The 9845-nt window shown below is 40.2% G+C and overlaps 1 pseudogene across 1 annotated transcript; it reads right to left on the reverse strand.

Annotated features, from left to right (window-relative positions):
- Nucleotides 1-1234: 1234 nt before the first annotated feature.
- On the reverse strand, nucleotides 1235-6050 carry LOC309620986 (large ribosomal subunit protein eL15 pseudogene; annotated as a pseudogene). Its single transcript has one exon. The product of its transcript is annotated as a large ribosomal subunit protein eL15 pseudogene (transcript).
- Nucleotides 6051-9845: the final 3795 nt, after the last annotated feature.

Here is a 9845-nt window from a genome sequence, read left to right on the forward strand (position 1 = left end):
GGCTGTCATTGGCTCTGCATCTTTGCAAGGTTTATCTCCTATTTCTTGTGAACTTGTGTGTTTTTCCAAGGCCTCTATATTCTAGCCATCTCTTGCTTCTTTATGCTACCAAAGATGTTCGTGGACTTTCACACTTGGCTTTCAATTGTCTGCTATTCTCCCTTAGCTGCTTGTTATCATTTTGTACTGGGACAGTGGCACTTAGCTATAGCTATCCAATCCCATTATCTTTTTTTTGTCCATGAGAGAAACCCCTGCATTCCCAGATCAGAGTGGGTTTAATCTTTTAACAACTTTATTGAGATATAATTCACATACCATATCATTCATCCATTTATAAAGTCTACATTCAATATTGTTTAGTATATTTACAGTGTTGTACAACCATCACCATGATTTAACTTTATAATATTTTTGTACCCCTGAAAGAAAACCACGCCCATTAGCAATCATCTCACCACCCTACCTTCTACTCCCAGCCCTAAGAACCATTAACTAACTTTGTATCTCTATAAATTTGCCTATTCTAGACATTTGATATAAATGAAATAATACAATATGTGGTTTTAAGTGACTGGCCTCTTTCATTTAGTATAATATTTTTTCAAGGTTCATTCGTGGTACCATGTATCAGTACTTAATTTCTTTTTATTCTTGAATAATATTTAATTGTATGAACACATCACATTTTATTTATTCATTCATCAGTTGATGGATATTTAGGTTGGTTCCACTTTTGGCTATATCAGTAATGATGCTATGAACATTTCTGTACAAGTTTTTGTGTAGACATATTGTTTCCTTTCCTTAGGAATATACCTAGGAATGGGATTTCAGGGTCATATATCAATAGTAACTCTATGACTAAATTTTTGAGGAACTGTTTTCTAATGAGACTGGGCCACTTTTCATTCCATCAGCAAAATATGAGGGTTCCAGTTTCTCCACATCCATATCAATACTTATTATTGTCTGTATTTTTCATTATAGCCATCCTAACTGGATATGAAGTGGTACCTCATTGTGGGTTGATTTTTATTTCCCTAATGAATAATGATGTTGAGCACATTTTTTGTGCTTCTTTATCCTTTTATCTAATATTTTCTTCATAATTATCACATACCAGGTACATTGCACCTTCTAGGGCATTCCCTCCCATTGGTACACACTACTAACTCACCAGCAGTGAAGGTTTTAACAATTTAAACCTTCAATTTAAACCTTTAAACCATGCTGTACTTGCCACCAGGAGTCTTCATAGAAGTTTGGGTGGTGAGTGATCTAGCTCCAAAACACCATCTTATTGCCTGCTTTCTCAAATCACTCCTGGTGCCAACTCTTGCTGATTGAATTTTCCAGAAGCAGATGTGAGAAAGAGTTTGTGGTATAAGCTATTTTATTAGGAATCAACATTTGTAAAGGGAGATAGAGGAAGGAGGATTGTCAGAGGATGAAGTCAAAGTGAAATGCAACCCTGACAGACCTGGCTAACCTGGTGGAGAGTTCTGGAACAACACTTGCTCATCATAGTGTCTTGTTTGAGGCCAAAATGGTCAGGTCTTTATATCCTTGTCTGACCCAGCTACCCTACCAGATGTGGGCTGCCCTCAGAAGGGTGTACCTCAAGTAAGGCCAATCTCTGCAGATGAGGTAAAACCAGAAGGAGCGGACAGCTGGAGGCTGTCTGCTGACTTCCCTCCCAAAAGCTGGACAACAAATCTTTTCCTTCCATAGTGATCTGGGTATCGCATCACCATGTCTACCACGTATGTTGTACTTGGATACAACTTAGAGGCCTTCCTAATAATTGTTATATACTATTAAGTAGCTTTTGCTCATGTTGAATAATCTTCAAACATCAAATAATTAAGGGATGAATATGAAGTGTTGACAGATATCATATGCAGGGGTTAATTTCCTCTTTTCAGTTATTTACTTATTTGCATATATTTATATTTTGCTGCCTATTTATCATTCTGTAGAAATAGAAGTACAAACTGGTTTTCTCTTGATGACACACATAAAATTGCATAGCCTGAGAGAGTTACTTGGTCTTGAATGAAAAAAATCAAAAAGTCACTCTCTTTATATATATATGTATACACACACACACACACACACACACACTACTCTGGTAGTTTTTATTGCTTAACATTCTTTCTTCTTAAATTTAGATATTGCTCAAAATGATTTTCTCTCATTTGAAAACTCTTGTCTGCAACAGGCACTTAATTTCATGCCAAAGAAGTTTATTATAAAATAAAAGGTAAAATTTTACCCAAAGTTCCACTAGCCTTAAGAGAGAACCATAGACACATTTCTCACATTTTTCTAGGCTTTTCTATAATTTGACCTTTTGATATTAGAACATGACTCTTTCGATATTCAACTGTTATATTGCAAATGCACTGAACTTTCATGTTTTGGACATTCACTCTTGGGTGTAGAATTGACTGAAATAAAATGTAATACAATATGCACTTTGAAGAACCTAAATCAATTTAGGCCATTTTGTTACAGAGAAACAAATGTACTTATAAAAGGCAAATCGTATTGGAATTCCTACCTTAAGTGGCAGGTACACTACCCATTTATACTTAATACAAAGTAGTTTCAAATATGCTTATATAGAGGTGAATAACAAGGAAAAATACTTTTAATACACATTTATATATTGCTTTCTAGGCAATGACTTTCTCGTACAATATGTATTTTATTTTTTTCTCAACAAGTAGACATTTCATTTGATATGCTCTAATGGCTTCTGTATTTTAATAACTTGTATATTTATTTAACTAAAGAGGGTCCAGTATCTGTCCCTTATTCTAAGTATTTTACACTGGTCTATGTTTTCAACACTTTAACTTCGATGTGTCTGTATGTTGCCTGAAAATTGTGAATTCCAGTGAGTTGAAATGAAAGGCAAATGAAAGTGAATTTTTAGCATGAGAAAGAGTGGTAAGTTCTTATCCCAACTGAAATGCACACACACACACATACACACACTGAGACACACACACACACACACACACAACATGGGCTTCTATGCTATATCAAGACACCTGGGAGTTTATTTGATTTTTCTTCTCCTGTATAGAATTTATCACAGTAAATAAGAGATAGACTAGAAATGGGTCGATGGGCCCATCTCAGCTACCAGAATCACAGGATTACTTCTCATCCTAAAAGGCCCAAACAAAATAGTTGCTAAAGAACAGAATGGTAAATTTCCTCTGTGGGAACACAGTTGTCTGTCCATACAACTCAACTGCTAGTAATTTGGTGACATACTTTCTTTAAAATCCTTTTCAGTCCTGGCAAATTCCTGAAGAGAGGTGATTCTTGTTAAGTGAAATCTTATGACTTCCTATTCTTTTTTCTGCCTCTGAGTTGAGATAAAATGTGGGCTACAACTTAAATTGAAATAATTACTCTCTTAAGAAAAATAAGTATAGGAATAAATTGGATCTGTATTATATGAGATATTGAGATACTGTCAAATTATCAGTCCTTCATTCTTTTCCCCTGTCATCATGTCTCTGTGTTTGTTTGTTCTAGCACTAGATGACAACCTTGGCAGCAGAAACTACTGATTTACATCTCTTCTATTAATAGGACATCTAGAGAGCTCAGGAATATATATCTGGTTATGGGGAAAAAAACCTGCTTTATTTACCAAAACATGTTTATTTTAATGAACAACCATCATATATGTGAGGCATATATATATGAAACCAGATATAACTTAGAAGGAGTTCTTTGAAACTAAGGTTTATGTCATAAGAAAGAGCATTAAACTCCCTAAAATAATTTAATAATCTTGCTCATTTTTTTTTCAGATATAGAAGATTTTCTTTCCATAAATCTCTTTTCTTCAAATCAAGCTTCAAAGCTTTTAGCTGATCTGGTTTACCTCTGTCCGTGGCAAAATTTTTGAGAACCATAACTTGGCCTTAAAGCATGACATGAATCAAAGTCTTGCCTTTAAATAAATAATTTAAAATACTGTATTATCTAAATAAGTCATTCTTTCTGAGTGCTGGCACTACAAACTATTCTCTTTAGTCAGAACTATAACTTAAACTGAAACTCAGTTACAACAGCTAGAAGCTAGATTTTCTATTTTTTTGTCCTCATGATATTTTTATCCAATTAAGAGGCATGTGGAGCAAGGATCAGGTACAGGAACTAGTTGGCACTCAGTTCCTAATTCTTTTCCCTTCTCTCTCACATCTTACCAAGACTCTGGAACCTAAAATGTACGCACAGGGTAGTTAATTTTTTTTTTTTTTTTTCCGGAAACCAATTGAACTTGTATTGACACCAGCTACATGACTCTTCTTAGTAGCCTTATGGCAATGGATAAAGTGGCTTGACCCAAGATAACACTGATTAGACTTAGCAATGTTACTTTTAAATAAAACCAACCCTATTTTCCCCAAGGTGGCTTAGATTTCATAATGGTCACAAACTAATACTACAAATAAAACATTTAAAATTTTGATCCAAGCCTTTTCTATCCTCCCACACTTGAAAGGTACCTGATGAACACCAATTTCCCAATCCTAGCATCAGTAGCTTACAAACCTTAGGGTTAAAAACTCCCTTCTCATTTACCTAATGTTCAATTTCCATCAGTTTCAATATACACTAGTGTAAATACCATGACTATTTTGCATGAAGTTAAGTATTCTACAGATCACAGAGTCATGGGATTGAACCAGGAGCTCCCATCTTTTATGTGGACTTCAGTGGTACCATGGAGGCCAAGGCAATTTATTAGGTTAACCAGGATTTGTTTCAATTTGTAAGAGAAACATCTTGCAACAGGTTTATTCAATTCTCATAAAAAATGGTGGTATTCCTTTACTTTTCGCCTTTTGGAAGCAGCAGTTACATATATGGAATAGTAGATTAAGTTTAAAACTGTGGGCCTTGGTCAACTTTATTTTTCTGCATATGATCATGATAAAGGATCATGACATCCTTCACATTTCCAAGGAAAACCTAATTTAAAGTTTGTCCTTGCCAAACTCCATAAAACAGCCATTTTAGAGTAAACCAGCAGAGCATTGCATCACCCCAATAAAGCTGTAGGTTTCATCACATGCACCAACAAATCTACATGGCTAGTTTCTGCACTCCTCTTTTACAGAATTTTACACCTATTGTACCAAACAGCATTTTAAATACGGACATATCAACTCCCTAATAAAGCAAAAACAAAAGCATTTCCCTTATTAGAAACAAGATACACCATCACTTAAAGTCTTGAAACATTATTCCACTTTAACTTTCAGAATTTGACAATGCATTCAATGAAACAATCTGCAGACAGCTAGTTTTAACAGACAGATTAAAAAACACTTTTAAGCAGACATGGATGTCCTAAACTGTTTATTAGGTAAGAATTTTACAAACATTACTTAAATTAGCGGTAGCGGTGGAGCTGGAGAGTATTGCGCCTTCTCCAGGCTGTGCGGTGAGAACCGCGGATCCTGTGGTGGAACTTGTGGCCCTTGCCAAGGCCGCGGCTCTTCCTGCCTGCAGACGTCAGCCCCCACATCTCCCTGTGCTTGTGGACTGGTTTGGTGATCCACTGGGTGTCAGGGTTTCTTCTGATAACTTTATGGAATGGATCGATGAGGATAACCTCAAAAAATCTGTACGTAGAATCTTCACCAACCGAGTAAGAATTCAGGACCCTCAGGGCCCCACAGTGGCGTCCAGCTCGCTCCTTGGCAACAGACTGAAGGCTTCGAGCAAACTTGAGCTGGTTGACACCATGGTTGACAGGCGTGCTGTAGGTGGCGCCCTTAGGAACTGGGCGTTTGCAGCCACTGTGGCGCACACGAATCCGATATATGACATAACCTTGCTTGGCCTTGTAGCCCAGCCTGCGCATCTTGTCGGGCCGGGTGGGGCGGGGGGCCATGCAGCGCTGAGAGCCGGCAGTACTGCCAGCAGCGCACCCTGAGCAGAAAGCGCATCACGTCCGACTGCTTCTTCCTCCATAGCTCCTGGATGTTCTTGTAAGCGGCCGTCTCGGCTCACCTGCTGGCTGCCGCCAAACGGAAAGGAAGGACCCTTTCGGTAGCTAATTTTTAACCTCTGCTGTCATGAAGAGTTTGTAGCTTAGAAACCAGTTCAATTCATCATCCGTGTATTAAGCACCCATTATGAACAAGCCACTATGTTAGGGATTCAAAGATGAAGAGGACATTGCCTCATCCTAATGAAATTATATCGAATTGGACTTCTACATACTGCATACAGTTAAAACCACTTCCTTACCACCACTAACCCCAATGACGTTTTCTTTTGTATTAAGAACTAGATATATCTGTATGGGCCCCTGTTCATTGCCTGCTCTCAGATCTCTTTGAAGCCTGTTTCTATTGCCTGTAGCTTAGATCTTTCTCCCATCTTTCTGAATGCCAGAGCTCAGCCACATACAGACACCATTTTGACCTAATAAACTGATGGATAACTTAATCTGAGTCTCAGCAGACAGGATGCCTCTTTATTATATAATTATATAACCCAGATCAGGCAGGAATCTTAAGTTTTCAGTATCTGTGGCCAATATTTTTTCTGTCTTTCATTGACTTTGTTATTGTTTGAGATCATTTGTCAGGATCCATATACTTCCTTGTATGACGGAGTGTCTAACTTCAGGAGGTTATATTCACAAAGACTGTTTAGAATCTAAATGTTTGGGGAGATCTTCAAGATGGCGGAAGACTAAGACGTGGAGATCACCTTCCTCCCCACAAATACATCAGAAATACATCTACGTGTGGAACAACTCCTACAGAACACCTACTGAACGCTGGCAGAAGACCTCAGACCTCCCAAAAGGCAAGAAACCCCACATACCTGGGTAGGGCAAAAGAAGAAAGAAAAAACAGAGACAAAAGAATAGGGACGGGACCTGCACCAGTGGGAGGGAGCTGTGAAGGAGGGAAGCTTTCCACACACTAGGAAGCCCCTTCGCGGGCGGGTGGCGGAGGGGGGAAGCTTCGGAGCCACGGAGGAGAGTGCAGCCACAGGGGTGCGGAGGGCAAAGCGGAGAGATTCCCGCACAGAGGCTTGGCGCAGAGCAGCACTCACCAGCCCGAGAGGCTTGTCTGCTCCCCCGCCGGGGCGGGCGGGGCTGGGAGCTAATGCTCGGGCTTCGGTCAGATCCCAGGGAGAGGACTGGGGGCTGCGTGAACACGGCCTGAAGGGGGCTAGTGCGCCACGGCTAGCCGGGGGGGAGTCCGGGAAAAGGTCTGGAGCTGCCGAAGAGGCAAGAGACTTTTTCTTGCCTCTTTTTTCCTGGTGCGCGAGGAGAGGGGATTCAGAGCGCCGCTTAAAGGAGCTCCAGAGACGGGCGCGAGACGCGGCTATCAGCACGGACCCCAGAGACGGGCATGAGACGCTAAGGCTGCTGCTGCCGCCACCAAGAAGCCTCTATGCAAGCACAGCTCACTCTCCACACCGCCCCTCCCGGGAGCCTGTGCAGCCCGCCACTGCCAGGGTCCCGTGATCCAGGGACAACTTACCCAGGAGAACGCAAGGCGTGCCTCTGGCTTGTGCAACGTCACTCTGGCCTCTGCCGCTGCAGGCTCGCCCCACACTCCGTGCCCCGCACTCCGTACCCCTCCCTCCCCCCGGCCTGAGTGAGCCACAGCCCCTGAGTCAGCTGCTCCTTTAACCCCGTCCTGTGTGAGCGAAGAACAGATGCCCTCAGGCGACCTACATGCAGAGGCGGGACTAAATCCAAAGCTGAACCCCAGCAGCTGTGCAAACAAAGAAGAGAAAGGGAAATCTCTCCCAGCAGCCTCAGGAGCAGCGGATTAAAGCTCCACAATCAACTTGATGTACCTGCATCTGTGGAATACCTGAATAGAAAACGAATCATCCCAAATTGAGAAGATGGACTTTGGGAGCAACGATATATATATTTTTTTCCTTTTTCTCTTTTTGTGAGTGTGTATGTGTATGCTTCTCTGTGTGATTTTGTCTCTATAGCTTTGCTTTTACCATTTCTCATAGGGTTCTGTCAGTCCCTTTTTTCTTGTATTTTTTTTTAGTATAGTTTTTAGCACTTGTTATCATTTGTGGATTTGTTTTTTGTTTTGGTTGCTCTCTTCTTTTGATCCTTCTTTTTTTTAAGTTACTTTTTAATTTTTTTATTTTTAATAATTATTTTTATTTTAATAACTTTTATTTATTTATTCTTCCTTTCTTTCTTTTTTTCTCCCTTTTATTCTCAGCCAGCTGGATAACAGGGTATTGGTGCTCTGGCTGGGTGTCAGGCGTGAGCCTCTGAGGTGGGAGAGCCGAGTTCAGGACATTGGTCCACCAGAGACCTCCCAACTCCACGTAATATCAAATGGCGAAAATCTCTCAGAGATCTCCATCTCAACGCCAAGACCCAGCTCCACTCAACGATCAGCAAGCTACAGTGCTGGACGCCCCATGCCAAACAACTAGCAAGATAAGAACACAACCCCACCCACTAGCAGAAAGGCTGCCTAAAATCATAAGGTCACAGACACCCCAGAACACACCACCAGACATGGACCTGCCCACCAGAAAGAAAAGATCCAGCCTCATCCACCAGAACACAGGCACAAGTCCCCTCCACCAGGAAGCCTACACAACCCACTGAACCAACCTTAGCCACTGGGGGCAGACACCAAAAACAACAGGAACTAAGAACCTGCAGCCTGCGAAAAGGAGACCCCAAACACAGTAAGTTAAGCAAAATGAGAAGACAGAGAAACACACAGAAGATGAAGGAGCAAAGTAAAAACCCACCAGATGAAACAAATGAAGAGCAAATAGGCAGTCTGCCTAAAAAAGATTCAGAGTAATGATAGTAAAGATGATCCAAAATCTTGGAAATAGAATGGAGAAAATACAAGAAACGTTTAACAAGGACCTAGAAGAACTAAAGAGCAAACAAACAATGATGAACAACACAATACATGAAATTAAAAATTCTCTAGAAGGAATCAATAGCAGAATAACTGAGGCAGAAGAACGGATAAGTGACCTGGAATATAAAATAGTGGAAATAGCTACTGCACAGCAGAATAAAGAAAAAAGAATGAAAAGAATTGAGAACAGTCTCAGAGACCTCTGGGACAACATTAAATGCACCAACATTCAAATTATAGGGGTGCCAGAAGAAGAAGAGAAAAAGAGAGGGACTGAGAAAATATTTGAAGAGATTATAGTTGAAAACTTCCCTAATATGGGAAAGGAAATAATTAAGTCCAGGAAGCACAGAGAGTCCATACAGGATAAATCCAAGGAGAAACACAAGACACCTATTAATCAAACTATCAAAAATTAAATACAAAGAAAAATAGTAAAAGCAGCAAGGGAAAAACAACAAATAACATACAAGGGAATCCCCATAAGGTTAACTGCTGATCTTTCAGCAGAAACTCTGCAAGCCAGAAGGGAGTGGCAGGACATATTTAAAGTGATGAAAGGGAAAAACCTACAACCAAGATTACTCTACCCAGCAAGATTCGACGGAGAAATTAAAACGTTTACAGACAAGCCAAAGCTAAGAGAATGAAGCACCACCAAACCAGCTTGACAACAAATGCTAAAGGAACTTCTCTAGGCAGGAGACACAAAAGAAGGAAAAGACCTACAATACCAAACCGAAAACAATTAAGAAAATGGTAATAGGAACATACATATCGATAATTACCTTAAATGTAAATGGATTAAATGCTCCCACCAAAAGACATAAAGACATAGACTGGCTGAATGGATACAAAAACAAAACCCGTATATATTCTGTCTACAAGAGACCCACTTCAGACCTAGGGACACAT

Source organism: Balaenoptera borealis (genome assembly GCF_965194805.1).
Source record: "Balaenoptera borealis genome assembly, chromosome: X".
Taxonomy (NCBI): domain Eukaryota; kingdom Metazoa; phylum Chordata; class Mammalia; order Artiodactyla; family Balaenopteridae; genus Balaenoptera; species Balaenoptera borealis.